Source organism: Triticum urartu, chromosome 4A, assembly GCF_056163025.1.
Source record: "Triticum urartu cultivar PI428250 chromosome 4A, HENAU_Tu73, whole genome shotgun sequence".
In the NCBI taxonomy this organism is placed as follows: domain Eukaryota; kingdom Viridiplantae; phylum Streptophyta; class Magnoliopsida; order Poales; family Poaceae; genus Triticum; species Triticum urartu.
This window is the reverse complement of record NC_141876.1, coordinates 573,277,474-573,293,932: the sequence shown is the minus strand read 5'-3', so window position 1 is coordinate 573,293,932 and position 16,459 is coordinate 573,277,474. Positions and strand designations below refer to the sequence as shown.

General features: G+C 42.1%; 1 long non-coding RNA gene across 4 annotated transcripts; it reads left to right on the top strand.

Annotated features, from left to right (window-relative positions):
- The first annotated feature begins 4,430 nt into the window (after positions 1-4,430).
- On the top strand, positions 4,431-11,859 carry LOC147976745 (uncharacterized). 4 transcript variants are annotated; one of them, XR_015601662.1, is made up of 8 exons: positions 4,431-4,646; positions 4,811-4,968; positions 5,641-5,781; positions 6,265-7,045; positions 7,596-7,754; positions 8,939-9,024; positions 10,833-10,923; positions 11,529-11,859. It is a non-coding gene; the product is annotated as an uncharacterized LOC147976745 (long non-coding RNA). The 4 variants fall into 4 exon arrangements; XR_015601663.1 differs by adding an exon at positions 9,808-10,015 and having other exon boundaries at positions 4,431-4,968; XR_015601660.1 differs by having other exon boundaries at positions 4,431-4,968.
- The last annotated feature ends 4,600 nt before the right edge of the window (positions 11,860-16,459 follow it).

Below are 16,459 nucleotides of genomic sequence, written 5' to 3'. Positions count from 1 at the left end.
TTTCGAGATTAGGATTTGTCACTCCGATTGTCGGAGAGGTATCTCTGGGCCCTCTCGGTAATGCACATCACTTAAGCCTTGCAAGCATTGCAACTAATGAGTTAGTTGCGGGATGATGTATTACAGAATGAGTATGTTGTTATGCGGTCTGACCGATAAAATATCTTCGTAGAATATGTAGGAGCCAATATGAGCATCCAGGTTCCGCTATTGGTTATTGACCGGAGACGTGTCTCGGTCATGTCTACATTGTTCTCGAACCCATAGGGTCCACACGCTTAAGGTTACGATGACAGTTATATTATGAGTTTATGCATTTTGATGTACCGAAGGTTGTTCGGAGTCCCGGATGTGATCACGGACATGACGAGGAGTCTCGAAATGGTCGAGACATAAAGATTGATATATTGGAAGCCTATGTTTGGATATCGGAAGTGTTCCGGGTGAAATCGGGATTTTACCGGAGTACCGGGAGGTTACCGGAACGCCCCGGGAAGTATATGGGCCTTAGTGGAAGAAGAGAAGAGGCAGCCAGGGCTGGGCCGTGCGCCCCTCACCCCTAGTCCGAATAGGACAAGGAGAGAGGGGGCCGGCGCCCCCCTCCTTCTCTCTCTCTCTTTTCCCACTCCACGAATCCTATTTCAATTAGGAAAGGGGGGGAGTCCTACTCCCAGAAGGAGTAGGACTCCTCTTGGCACGCCACACCTTGGCTGGCCGGCCCCCCTCCCTTGAACCTTTATATACGGAGGCAGGGGCACCCCTAGAGACACAAGTTGATCCACGTGATCATACTCTTAGCCGTGTGCGGTGCCCCCTTCCACCATAGTCCTCGATAATATTGTAGTGGTGCTTAGGCGAAGCCCTGCAACAGTAGTACATTAATATCGTCACCACGCCGTCGTGCTGACGGAACTCTTCCCCGACACTTTTCTGGATCGGAGTCCGGGGATCGTCATCGAGCTGAACGTGTGGTAGAACTCGGAGGTGCCGTAGTTTCGGTGCTTGATCGGTCGGGCCGTGGAGACGTACGACTACATCAACCAAACGCTTCCGTTGTCGATCTACAAGGGTACGTAGATCACACTCTCCCCCTCTCGTTGCTATGCATCACTATGATCTTGCGTGAGCGTAGGAATTTTTTTGAAATTACTACGAAACCCAACAGTGATAGCTCTAAAGTTTAGTCCCACCAAAGAAGTTGAGGAGGTGTGAAACCTCTTCATATAGTGGGTTCTCTCCACCATTCTAAGTGGTATGCTGAGGAGAGAAATAGGAGATCACACGCGCTCGCTCGCCTTGCCTGGCCGAGTCGGGCTCGGGTTAGGGTTGGGGCGCGCATGCCACATGCGCGTGAATGGTCCAACGAAATCCAGTCAGTTGCCTTATAATGATGCAACTTCCTTTTGTTGTTTTATTTTTGATGTCTTGACAGAAAAGTTAATTATTTTTTATCCGGTAAGTATACAGCTTTGAATCCAAGTCGGTTCGAAATCATGATCGCGACATGATATCACCTCTTGTTCTATTATATATACTGCTACCGGCCATAGTTAAAGACACATCGTAAACACTTAGGGTTTTGCCTCATCTAGCAACTTGAGCTGCCACAGTCTATTCCATCCCGAACACCGGCGCGCGGTCCAAAACCTTTCATCCTCGTGATCCTGCACCCGAAGACGACAAATTAGGTTTTTGCGAAGCGATCCGCGTGACTGCTCAGTTTCGTCATCATGGGCCATTTTTCGTCCAAGTTGGGCGATGTTACTCATCGCCGTCACCAACATTGTCATCAACAACGCCACTCCCCCAGCAGCTAACGAACAATGCATCCATCCATCATGATTCGTTAATGTCTCTATCTATAGTTGCTATTTCTTGTGTGATGCTACTGTGCATGTTTTCTTGTTCATTTAGTATGCTAGACTCTTGCATGATATTTTTTTATTTTAGTCATGAATTATTTACTAAAATTAATCATGAATTTTCCTTATATTCCAACATCGGGGACATCATATTCCTCATAATATGTGCTGCAATGGGTCGCGACTGTACCTTGCTTCAAGCAAGTTCGATGGAAGACTCGTCTGAACGAAGGTGCCAGATGGGCTGGCCCAGGCACGCAGGGGACCACAACCTTGTTTTTTTTTCAATTTTAAGTTTTTTCTTTCCCTTTTTCACCTTTGTTTATAATTCCAAATATTCAAAATAAATATATTACAAAAGCAATTTGTATGAAAGAAGTTGATCATGAATTTGCTAATCCAAGCATTTGAAATAAAAATTGTGTATTAAAAATGTTAATCAAGCAATTGAATTTTTTTACATGTCTATAGAAAAAAAATGCTGATTACATATTAAAAAATATTGACAATGTATTAAAAAACTGTTAATCAAACATTTGAAAAATGTGTAAAATGTATAGAAAAATGTTGATAATGTACTAAAAATGCTAAATTTGTATTTCGAAAATGTTAATCAAGTATTTTAATCAAAAATGTAAAATGTGTATGAAAATATTGACCCTATATTAAAAATGTTAATAAGGTATTCTATTAAATTTGTATAGAAATTTTTTTGACCATGTATTCAGTAAATGTTAATCTTCTATTGGAAATGCTTAAACATGTATTAGAAAAATATAATAGATATATAAAAATGTGTATAGAAAAACATTGAAACCCAGAGAGGAAACAAAAGGAAACGAATGAAAAAAAGAAAAGAAACAAACAAAACTGAAGAAAAGGAAGAAAAAGAAAAGGAAAGAAAAGAAAAATGCTAGTGAAAAATGAAACGAAAACAAAGAAAACCTTAAAAAAGAAAGAAAAGAAAAACTAGTACAAACAGAGAAAGAACTGAAGAAAACCGGCGCTGCGCTGCAAGTGAACGATCCTGGGTTAGATTCATGCGTGCCCCCTTTTTTCTCCACTTATTATTTGTTTTAGGTATGCGCTAATGGTCCGGCCCGTTACTGTAGGCGCTTTTGGCAAGTCATTCGTCGGGCTCGCTAAAAGTGAGATATAGCCTTTGCGGCCGCAAAGACGCGGAACGCGTAACCCACGCTCACCCCGCACACCCTTTTGTGGCTGGAAAACCATAACTTGGTTGACGGATTCAATTTTTTTTATTTTTAAAAAATGTTTTGCATATTCAATTTTTTTTCATGATTGTGAAAAAATGTTTGGGAAATAATAAACTTTTTATAATTTTGAAAAAAGGTACACTAAAACAGTTCATAAATTTGAACAAAATGTTTGTGAATTCAAATGATGTTGTTGCATTTTTAGAATATGTTCACACAATTCATAAATTTCCATGAATTTTAAATATTCTTCCCAAATTTCAGAAAAAGTTCATCGGTTCAATAAATGTTCACTGATTCAAGAACAGTTATGCTCTTAAAAGAAAGTTCACGAACACATTTTTTCCGGAATTTTCAAATGTTGTTCCCAAATTATGAACTTTTTTGCCAATTCAAAAAACATTCACCATTGTTTAAAAATGTTTTTGAATTCAAAAAAGTTCACAGTTTTGAAACAAATATTTACAATTTCCAAAAATGTCCACGAATGTATTAAAATGTTTGCAAATTAAAAAAATCACGATTGAAAAAATATTCTCGAATTTTAAGAATGTTCGCAACTTCTGAAAATGTCCATGATTTCAGCATATATTCATGAATTTTGAAGATATTTGCAAAATGAAAAATAAGGATAAAATATAAATAAAAAGGAAAAACATTAAAGAAAAATAAAAAAGGAAAAGGGAAGAAAAAACAAAGTGAAAAGAACAAAAACCTGCGCTCTTCAATGGTACATGCTTTTTTTGGTGATCTAATTCTTCTAACTGCTTCAACTTGGGGGGGGGGGGGGTTACTTTTGATGTTCTTTATACTATCTTGACAGTTGGTGAATAGACAGAAAGTTATCCTTGCAAAAAAAATGGGGGTGCTTCATTTTAGGGATCACGCGACTTTATTAGAAAATGTTCATAGAAATTGTTAATTGATCATGTGGCGTATGAAGCAAAACATGGCAACCAAACTCTAAAGACAGAGTGTTAAAAAAAAACTCTAAAGACAGAGGAAAATTAACTAATAAACCTGCTTCAAAGTTTACCACTCCTAACCCCATGAATGAAACGACATTCTTTAAACTCTTTCGCCCTGAGGTTAATCCCATGAATGATGGCACTGTAGCTACCTGCCGATCTGTCTTGACCATCTTTAATAACCGGCAAGCAATCCGAGACGATGAACAAATGACGCAACATGAGGGTGCTACTTTATCTATTCCTAAAGGAGGAGTATCTCTACTCCTAATGAAGCAATTGGTAGTCTCCGCCGGTTAATTTTCGTCCCATCACTTTCGTTCGGTTTTTTTCGTCGGTTAACCTTCGCCCACCTCCTACCCCACCTCGCCCCACCCCACACACGCACCCTCAAGGAAACCACCCCGCAGGAGGAACGCCGTTCCTCTCGATCCCCTCCCGTCGCTGCCGCCGTCCTCTCGATCCCCTCGAGTAAGCGGCGCTGCCGTTGGCTCCCGATCTTCTCCATGGCGGATTCCCACGGACGCCGCGGCAGGGCATGGTCGCGTTAATCGCATGGAGGGTCGTGTCGAGGAAAGCGACGACCTCGCAGGCATCGGGTCAAGCGGCTGGCCCTTCTTATGCGATTGCGCCATTCTTTTCTTCCCCGGCAGAGATTGGTGCCGCCACGGCCGCATCATGGATTTTGCCCTGCATCGCCTCTGATTTGGGAGTCTGTTTTTTTTTGCGCTGGATCCTGATTTGGGCGGGATTTTTTTCCCAGGTATTGAGCGCGCGCTGGATGGCGGGAACTGTCGCGTCAAGGAGGTCGCTATGGACGGTTGATCCAGGGCGCAGCACGTCGCTGTCGGCCATGGGAGGATGCCATACCCTTTGGGCGCAACAAACTCTTGGCCATATGGTCTTCCGTTTTCACAACAAGTTAATACTCTCTACACTAGCATTAGTACTATTCAGTAATCACCGCTCTAGGCTTCTGAATAAATTTTTATGTGAGATCTAGACGGTAATTGTGCAGGCTTTTGTCTAAAGTTTTTTCTTTTGCAATTTGGAATATATAGTAAGTTTGAATATCACATAAATGGTTGGCATCTAATTTTCCATCATGTTACTTACGCATAAGACTTGTATCTCCTTTCTACTGACTAATGGTGAATAGACTCCTTTCGTGAATTAAGATCATTCAGAGATGATAATGATTGTAGCTTGCATTGCATGTACGGTGGTGTACCTCTTGAGTTGGAGAATATCTTAGAATTCATTGACTTGCAGCTATGGCAATGACCAACACAGTTTTGCGTTTTCTTTTTCGTTCCCACGTTCTGGTTGGTGTTGGTGTAGTTTTTCTTCTTCAATAAAATACATAGAAGCAAATCAGACTGGTTGCAAATATCATGCTACTTCATCAGAAATTATGTTTTCCAACTGAAATCATTTTTGTTTACTAGGCGCTAGCTATCCCTGACAACGCGGTAAGAGACATGTTGTTTCCAACTCACCCTTAGTTACAGTTGAGATACTTGCACAAAAGACGTATGCAAATGTTTTATTTTCTTAACATTGTTTTATCATATGCTTTCATAATTTCATCAGGAAAGAGATGCATATGAGAGGAAGAGAGCCTCCCCCAAGCTCTGTCTAGGCGGTGCACGGGAAATTTGGAAACTATCAATGAGATGTCCAATGATGAATATACTCAGACACTGAGACACATTCTAAAACGTGTTTACGCAGGTTTGTCCTGATTATCCTTATTTTTAAACCCGAAACATTCTTTATTATTGCCGGGTTCTCTATAATCCCATGCTTGTGAATTCAATTGCTTAGTTTGATTGAGAGTACTTAAGTTAATGTGCATGTATACTTTTCTAGATCATATATTAATTGGTTGGACTCTTCATGTACACTAAATGTGAAACTCATTATGATTCGGAAGTCCTGATAGCTTGTGACATAGTTGATGTATTTTATAAGTCATGCAATTTGTTGTTAGCAACATGTACCCGCAGATTTGGGGTAATTTCCATTTCAACATTGTTTTTGTTCTCAGACATTCTGGATCATACTAAGATACTTCAGAGAGATGTCCCAGATTTATTCTTTTGAATTTCACTAATTTCTTTCAATGGCTTCAGATTCACCAGTGCGTTCATTACTGCCATTTTGAGTTACTATCGGTACCTATGATTTGGATCATTAACAGTTCAATTTGTTTAGGTGATGGGTGTGATGGCCTGGCTTATTAGGGATGATAGACTACTCATATCAATAAGGAATTCCTTCTTTTCCGGGAGCCCACTCGGACAAAACTCCAAAGTTAAGCGTGCTCAGCTTGGAGTAGTGTCAGGATGGGTGACCGACCGGAAATTTGCTCCCGGATGCGCACGAGTGAGGACAAAGTGCGCAGAAAAGACTAGTATTGATCTGTGGGGCCAGTCTAGATCCCGCCAGGAGTAACGACCACCGGCGGGTGTGTCCGGGGCGTTACAAGTTGGTATCAGAGCCGACCCTCACGGTTACACGAATGTTTGCGGACAGGTGCGCGGTCATGTTGTTCATGACGTCTCTGACCCGTCGTGGCACCCGACATGGCACATGTACCGGACTGGATGCACAGACGTATGTGCCAAGAGGGAACGTTCCTGTGGCCCGACGAGGACGTCGGTTTCTCTGAGTGGGGGTGTATGTGATGGCCTGGCTTATTAAGGATGATAGACTACTCATATCAATAAGGAATTCCTTCTTTTCCGGGAGCCCATTCAGACAGAACTCCAAAGTTAAGCGTGCTCAGCTTGGAGTAGTGTCAGGATGGGTAACCGATCGGGAAGTTGCTCCCGAGTGCGCACGAGTGAGGACAAAGTGTGCAGAAAAGACTAGTATTGATCTGTGGGGATGGAGTCGCGGAAGCTCCTGTACGGTTCCACAATGAGCCAGTCTTTTGTCACATCTGAGTTGGAGGATGTCCAAGGCCGGAAGTGTTCGTCACCGCTAAGCCGCGGTAAGTAAGGAATTTTCCAGAGAGTGGTGGATGAATTTTTTTCTCCAAATGGTGGTGAATCTATGCATGTGTGTATTTTCATGGCCTTTTTGTGCTTGATCCATCCATTTTACATTATAAATTGATTGTATCGGCTGCTGCAGTGATGATGGATTGTATTGTATCAAACCTTCTGGTTAACTGATGTTGGAGCCATGGAATAAATGCTAGCATCCAATCATGATTTAAAAAGCAAAAGCATGATCTTAGTTTAGTTATGTGCGTAAAAAAGCTCATGTACATATGTGACTTAAATATGTAGTTGCAGTCTCGCACAAATGAAAAGAGAAGATAAATTTATGTCAATGAATTGTGAATGGAAATAAAAACACCAGACTGAATTATGTACTCTTTTTTTCCTAGCTTAAATTATTTATTGAGATTGTACTACACCCTGTTATTCTAATTTTATACACTTCTTTCTTGCCCAAAAATATATTAATTGGTTCTTAGCTTCCTAAAACTCAGGAATATTTTATCTTTCTCATACATTTTAATTCATTTTATGCAGGCTGAGATAATACTGACGCGATATCCAGATTTGGATGTCTCATCTCTGAACAGTTGAAACGCCGAGTACTCCATGAAAGCTTGCCTAGCGGCTTTTGCGCAATATTATATCTTTGGACGTTTGCACTTCCGCGGCTCTAGACACGAGCTTCCTTATATGGTAAGAAAATGTTGGTCGAGAGCTTGATTCAGCTTGTGGAAATAAATAATCTCCCATATTTATTAAATTTGCTTGCTTTGGCATGTTACTTTATCTATATTTGAAATAGGATATTCTTTGATATGTAATTTTAGGAAATAGTTGGTTTTCAATCTTTTTGCTTGAGATTCAGAAGATCCAAAACTGCCTGATACAATGGCTACTCTAATCAATAAAATGAGTTACATATATATTCAGAAACTATGTTGATCAGGCTACTTATATGCATTGGAAAACCATTAGATTCCTTGTTGCATTAACATTGACATCCAGAGTTACTTCTCTGTACATATTTAAAATGTAGATAAAATGTATATCCTCTAGCTCTCATGTGTTTTAGTCTCTCTTTTCTCTTTATGTTGTATCACCAATGATGAGAAAGAGATCAGGGGCCATGGAGAGGGAGAGAGAGAGGTCTAAATGATTGTAGCCATACCAGTTTCATGTTTCCATGTATGACATTATACTAGATAGAAAACAGTAACTTTGTGTGGGTTGATTATACTAAATACTTCTAACATAATAATCTACATGTATCAATTGTTGCCCATTACTTGCGTACACACTATACCATAGTATTTTAGTAGTGCACCCTATAAAAAAAAGCATCAATGCATATGATCCCTTATAACATGTGATTTACATGTGATTTTAGTATTTTAGTATTTTACATGTGATTTTCTACCTTCAGAAGGTAACATGAGCACCTTGATTTCCTATCTTTTTAGACACATATTTCTTTCAGGGGTTATTTTTCAAACATCCACAACTCCTGCCTCTTACTTAATACACTACATTCCTAAAGCTTCCCAAAGACAGTACATGTTTAAAATAGTTTATGTCTTTTAGTTTTACAAGCTCCCTAAAACTAAACCGCTGTGGAATAGGTGTGCCTGCCTGCTTTAAAATGTGAGCTACTTATATAGATATTTTTTCCTCATCATTGTTAAGTATTTCCCCTAAAACTGGGTTATGCATAGATGATGACTACTACAACTCAAAGTAAATATTCTGAACCTAACTAAAGGATTCTGGTGATGGTGGCACAGGCACTAGCAAGTATCTAATGCATATACATGACTTCATATTATTTATCTTATTCACATTCACATACTAATATATTCATGATTTTTTTTGCATTGTAGAGTGCTAGCGCGCTACATTGCAGAGAAAGCTTTGAGAAAATGCTTTGTTGGGATGATAGACAAGAATAATCAATCCTCATTCCAAGGTTAGATTTGTACTTCCTTCCCAGTTCTTCTTTACAAAGGACCAGTCCTCTTACTTTATCCATTCATGTTGTCTTAATTTTGTTCCTTCATGGAAAAACATTTTCTCATTTCAATCTTTCTCCATTTGGTATGAGTATGGCACATGCTCTTAATTTTTTGACTATTCTTGGTTGATTAATGGTTGGTGTATTGCCTTCCACTTTGGATTTCTCAGTCCTCTTGCTTAGGCTACGTGTACCATTCTGTCACATGTCGCCATCGATCTGAGCAAAAATTAGTGTAGATGAACCGAGCTATTTTATTGTAAGCTGTGTACAGAACTTCATGGGAAAATAATCATGTAGTTAATGTTTTATGCGATATATATCCAGATAGGTGAATCCTCGCAAGTTGGTCCCAGTATCTAAATATGATTGTGCCAACTTAGAGCCTTTTCAGATTGTAGCGACTCTGTTTGGGGTTTCCTTACCTAATCAAGGCTCATTCCAGTTTGCTTTGTCCTTATCTCCTTTTCTTTCATAAATTCTTCACCTATTCAAGAAGCTCATTTTTTGTTAGTTGTAACAACTAAAAAAATCATGTCCATGTTGTACTGGTGGCTTGATATATTGTCTTTTTAATCACACTACCACCTATTTCTCTATTTAGAGTACAGTGAGGAAAATATCAACCTCCTGCAACCAACCATGCAGTAATTTACTATTTTTGAGCTCTCTGGATATCATATATAGATGTACATTTCAGTGCCTTTCTTTTCTGGACTACACTACTTTTCTTTTCAGATTTCAAGTGTCTGAATCTTCCGTACAAAAGATAGTCAAGCTTATATGGTGTTTCATAGGAGCATTGGTACTGATCATTGAGAATATACTTCTCTGCTACATGTATGCGATTGTCATAGTACCTAGGTTCAAGAAATGTTTTTTAATGGTGCTAGAGTCCGGGAAATAAAAACCGAACCTTTTATGGTGAAGGATCATCGCGGAGAAGGTGAATTTACGCCTCTGCTTTATCTGTAACTGTTTTTCGTGTTAGTATTAAGCCGCCTGGGAAGTTTCAAGAAAAATGTGCTTTGAAGTACCATATTATGCAGTTAGCTCAGGGATGCAACGATACAGTTATCACCATCCTGAGATGCCCTCCTAACTACTATACTCATTCATGTGCGTTCTGCTCTATGGCACACCTGGAACGGGGACGCTATTGCTTGATAGAACCACCGCCCATTATGAAATGAATTGGATTGGATTACACATTATCGTATGCTTTATCAGGAGTTGTGTAAGTACTAATTATGCCAACCTGGGGCAACACTCTAATGGTTTCTCCACAAAGGATGCCTCCTGGAGCTCTACTTCTCTCCCACCCCCAACAGCGATATAGTATGAAAATCCTATTACTAAATAGCTTACTGTTTGATGCTTATGTTTGTTGGTGTAGTAATCATTTTTGAAGGTCAAAGTCCCGGAGGATGTTACTCGAGGCTTCCGTATAGTCGAGTGATTTTGCTTTTGCATGCTAATAATACAATATAGATGGATATAATTAGCAGTTATTAGTGCATATTATTTTGTCTCAATACCATAAATTCAATGTAAAGGTTTGCATTATTATTGTCGAATCTAAATTACATTGAAGACTTGAACAGGGAATGATGCCTCTTTTAACTGATTGGTGCTTTTTTAACTCTCTTTAATGAGTAAATCATAGTGTAGTTGCATCTTATATTTTGTTTGGGCATGTAGGTGTGTGCTTCCTCGCTTTTCCCTTTCTTATAAGTTGTCCTCATTTTGTTGCTTCTATTTAGGTTTGGATTTTCTTCAACCCGCAAGGCCCATCCAGTTGTGAGCTACAATGAATTTGTTAAGAGTTGGAGGAGACAACATTGCACATCAGAGGTACGCTGAATGTAGCGAGGCAACCACGAATTGGGTATGTTCACATGAGGGATGGGAGAGGAGAGGAACATTAAAAAATTTCATGCTTTGGATGAAAATATCAATTCATAGTTTCTCTGTATGTGCCAACACACTAGCGGTATTGATGGGCTTAGGATGAAAGTAGCGCCAACAGAATCAGTAGGTTGGATGGGAAGGCGGTTGTTGCCCTTGTCCCTTGGTGCTAGCCTACCGTGGCGGCCTCACTAACTTGCTCACTGCGAATACGAGTTCGTGGGGTCGCGAGTTGCTGCAGATTTGTTTTTATCACTTTTTACAATTTTTTTATGTATCCCTAACTTAACGAGTCATTTTTAGCTTTGATTTTCCATATACACCAACCTATATTGATTGCAACATCGTGTTAATCATCCATGATCTCCAAAAGGATTTTCTACCAACAACAGAATAATTAGTACCACCAGTAACCCTTCTATTTAGCCACCTTCAGGATAATTGTAAATGGCATTTGGTTATTCATGTATACCACCAGTAGGACTCGGGATTTATGGATTGTCAATAGCCTCATCTGATTGCTTGATGTACTTATATCGTGTTCTTTTCAGTCTCCATTTCATCTGAGCAGGGTGGTGAGGGACAGAACTGGTCATGTTGAAAGTCAGTTTAGCGCATCAAGGATGGAAGGTTCAGAGATTTGCAAGAGGTGATGGAGGATGGTTAGTTATTATGGTTCATCATATAGCAGTGAAAGATGAGTACAAGCACAAGCTTATTCAAAATTTGCAGTTCTTGACTACATGGGACATATATTTTGTAATCTTTTTCATTTCTTCTAAAAGGATCAAATATGTATTTTGTTCTTCCCAATGTTCTGAAGGACGATGTTGGCATTGATATAGTATAACATACATTTACAATTATGAGTGCTCTCGATACTTGGTTCAAGACATCTTGAGGAAAGATTAGTTCGTGAACTTTGCATCTTTAGCTCTTCAATTAAAACCATCAATGATTAACGGGATCAACATTTATCAAGAAGAGTCTGGAAATGCCGAGTGGAGGAGAAGCAATGCGGGGGGTTGGTGGGTTCAACTATGGGTTGCATGGGTCATCAAATTAGGCACGCTATACGTCCGTGGGCGTGTCCGGACAATGACAGGTCACCCCTCGAATCGTCGCGTCCATAGCCTCGATCTTCATATATGATACCCCAAATCCATACTATGCATGCAACATAATCGGGACATAGATATTCACGTAATCCGACATAGATCAAAAGAGCACCATAGTTAGCCGATGAACATAGTTCTAAACAAATGTTACTAAAAATTGTAACAAAGTCGAAGAGAAGGACGCACTTCTTCGCCACTTCCTCGTTGCTACGGATGTAGCCGTCAATGTAGGCGTCCGTGGTAGGAGAGGGGGGCCTCGCAGCCGTCGATGATATTGGGGGAGTCAATCTAGCCAACCATCCTTCGAACGACGCGGTTTTGCCGCCTCACGAGCTTCGTCGCTTTCGCATCCGCTGCCGCCCTCTTCTTCGCCTCGCGCACCGACTGCTCGAGCTCGAGGTGGAGGGCCTTTGCGTTCTTTCGATGGATCCGGCGGGCGTCTATCTCTGTCGTCATCAGGGAGCTGTTTGTAGATATCTGTGAGGTGCTACTCTTCATCGGTGAATAATTCACGTCGAAGGTCTAAATACGAATGTATCAAGTCACATTTTGGTATTAGATACATCCGTATCTAGACTAATCTAAGACAAGAATTTTGGGACGGAGGGAGTACATTTTAAGACCTTCGACGTGAATTATTCGTGCCAAAATGTACTCCCTCAAATATTGTGCCAATGAATAAAGTCAACATTTCTGATATTGTGCAATAATTTCTTAGAGCATCAAATAGATCTTAATTTGTAACCAATTTTTAATTGGATCATCATTCTATATTATATTCATTGTCAAATTGCCTTTTTGTTATCAATTTAGGTTGCAAGGGAAGTGGTTTAAACTCTTATACGATTGTGATTGTACTATCTTTTCTCTACATGCGAAATTGTACATAATAATTGTTTACATAACTCCCTAAAATATTTGAAAAGCCCGTGGCAACGCACGGGCATTCTACTAGTCATGCTTAGTGTACGAGTTTGAAGCGCCTATCGCCCATGTGCAGAGCATATATGGGCCGTACAATGCAGCCTGTTAAAAAGGTAAATTTTTCATAATAATAAAAAGAAGTAAAAAAATCCGGCAAGGCCGAGGCAGGACATGGACGTAGGCAGCAGGCCGACGTGGCTGACCACGGCGTCGCCGGTGGAAGAGAGGAAATAGGTTGACAGAATGGCAGTGCAGATGCAGGGTAGAAACTGGTCGCTAGAGTTGGAGAAGGACGGGACTTAGAAGGAAGGTCGACGGAGGCGGCAAGGAAGACAGGGCGGGGTGGTGCGGCACACACAGGTAGAAGGTAGGATAGCCGCCGGATGAAAATCCAACGGTTCGACCAAATCAACTTTATAATAGGCTAACTTCAGATACGCGGGTAAGCATATCCGTACAACTGCCCGATCACGATGAATAAATTAAGCTGTGCGTTAGCATCTTGCATCAGAGTGTTTAGCGAACTTCTCCTATGCTGGCGCATGACGAGTCACGTCCGTATCGACAGCGTTTCTCCTGTGCGAAAACCGGCGCAGCCGCAGGATTGCAGATCAGAGGCCTGCTACTTACTACTCGGGCGTAATATTTGGATTTAGGGTGCTTGCCCGGCCGGTTCAGCTCGATGGACCGGTACGTACGTAGTACGTACGCGGGCGGGGCTAGTTATCGCCGCCTTAAATACCGCACCAAACTTCGGCCGCCTCCGCGCCGACGCGGCCCGCTCGCCGCTACGCACTGCACCAGCGGCGACCAGCCAGCCACTCCCCGGCCAGCATTTATTGCCGGAAGTACCACTCCGATCCTCCTCCCTGTGGAAAGTGGAAACTCGTCTCATCATCCACAGAGACGGCGAGACCGGCCGGCCGGCCGGCCTGAGGCTAGCTGGCTTCCGCCCGTCACTCCGATGCCCTGGCCATGCTTGTGCACTCGTGCACGCATGCAGTAGATGGGCTAGCTAGCTAGCGCACAGGCACAGGCAGCTAGTACGCACGTACGGCAGCAGCAGCCGGCCGGCCGGCCGGGATGGCGGCGATACAAGCATAGCTAGCGCGCTGCGCCGAGCATAAGTGCGGCAGGAATTGTGGTATCTACTTTTTTTTTTGAAGATAATTGTGGTATCTACTGGTACGTAGCTTGGTGGGCTACCTACCGGATCATCATTGACGTGCATGCATGCACGCACACAGCTGGTAGCATTTATCGACAACAGAGCAGGTAGTACATGCTGGCTTGCCACGTTTCGCGTCCATGAAAAACAAGCTTGCTACTCGTGATGAGAAATATGAAAGCACAAGAATGATACAGTATTGTGTTCAACAAGGCCTCCCCTTGGGTAACGCGTGTCATTCATAGGGTTTTGAAGGAGAGTAAGCACGTCGCAGGATTTCTTCGAGGGGACCTACTCCCTCCTTCCATCTATATAAGGCATAATGCGTTTTTCGAGGTTAACTTTGACCAAATGTTAGAGCAATAATATATGACATGCAACTTACACAAAGCACATCATCAAATTCGTATGTGAAAGGAGCTTTCAATGATATAATTTTCACATTATGCATGTCATGTAGTATTAATTTTATCAATAGTCAAAGGCGGTCTTGAAAAACGCATTAGGCCCTATATAAATGGAAGGAGGGAGTAGCGCAGTTCATAGTGAAATTATCGAGGCGGGCTAGTAGCGAGTAGTCTTCTTGTAACTTTGGTGGAACTAGGAGAAACCTCCCTCTCTGTAAACGGTGGACGAGCATCTTGCTTTCTTCTATGAATATATGATACATATGCTTGTGCATATTCCAGAAAAAAACACCCCCTTATCGCAGGAATCCTGATGGATCCTATCGTGCAATGTTTTTTTTTTTTGAAAAGGAATAAATCTATTCCACTCATACTTGGCTCCTAGCGCTTTGGCTAGTCACCACACCAGCAACACAGTCAGGGGCAACATCTGCCCAAATGGTGAAAGGCACGTACGTCTTTAGACCAAACTGCGCAAGCGAATGTGCAACAGTATTACAGGTTCTCCTACAGAATAAGAAGTCCGAGACCTCAAAAGAAGTATAGCATAAACTACGAGCCTCACGCAGGAGGATACCGATGTAGGAATTATCATAATCTCTTGACTTCAGCGCCCCCACCAAAACCTGAGAGTCTGATTCGAACGCAATCCTATAAGCTCCCAGGTCAGCAGCCCCCTCGATCGCCTTGAGACAAGCCAAAGCTTCAGCCTGAAGAGCGTTTTGGACATGATCAAGTTTGCGTGCTGTTGCAGCAATGAACAAGCCCGCCTCATCCCGCGCAATGAAGCCCCATGCACCGGAGCTCGTGTCCTGAAGGAAGACTTGTTTCTTGCTATCCACCAATCCCACAGGAGAGTGACCACATGCACCTATTTATCCCCGGGGAGCGTCCAGATCTGTCTGAGGACCTTCTTTGGGCTCTTGCATTCACAAAGGGCTACCCGAATACCTCCAGGCACCTTTCCCGCCATAGGGCTTTCACCTTCTTGCACTTAAGAAACAGGTGACCACCATCTTCATCCAATACATGGGGGCATCGTGTGTCAAGCTCGATCTGTTTTCTCTTGATATTCAGTCTTGTGGGTAGGCTAGTATGAGCCAGACGCCAAGTGAACAAGCGCACCTTGCTCGAAACACCCAATTGCCACAGTTTGTTCCAGAGGGGAGATCCCTGTTCTTGAATAGCAGAAGTGCTGGCATCATGGTGTAGGCTTCTCTCTCGGATGGCAATCCCCAGCTGATAAGCAGATTTGACCGAGAACTGGCCTCTCTTGTCAAAATGCCAGGAAATGAAGTCCTCCATGCCCTGCCTTAGAGGTATAGCCAGAATTGAGTGTGCATCCTCCTCAGAAAAAAGCTCACGCACTAGGGCCTCATCCTACTGGTCGGTGACTGGTTTAATGAGCTCCGAGACTTTAGAGACCAATGCATGTCCTTGATGTGTCGTTGGCTGTCTAGTAGAGCCCCTCGGAATCCAGGGATCGGTCCAGACCCACACAGAGGTGCCGTCACCAATGCTCCACACTATCCCTTCCTTTAACAGACCACGCCCACGTAAAATACTCCGCCAAGCGTACGATGCGCCTGGTTGAGCTACAACCTCAAGAATGGAGCACTCAGGGAAATATTTTGCTTTCAAAACAGTAGCACAAAGGGTGTCTGGAAACTGCAGGAGCCTCCAGCTTTGCCGAGATAGCATCGCCATATTGAATAAGTGCAGATCCCTGAGACCAAGGCCCCCTTCCTTTTTTGATTTTGTCATCCGTTCCCAGCTGACCCAATGGCACTTGTCCTTGCCGTCCTGCTGACTCCACCAGTACTGACAAATCATCTTGCTAATATCTTCACACAGAGATTTAGTTA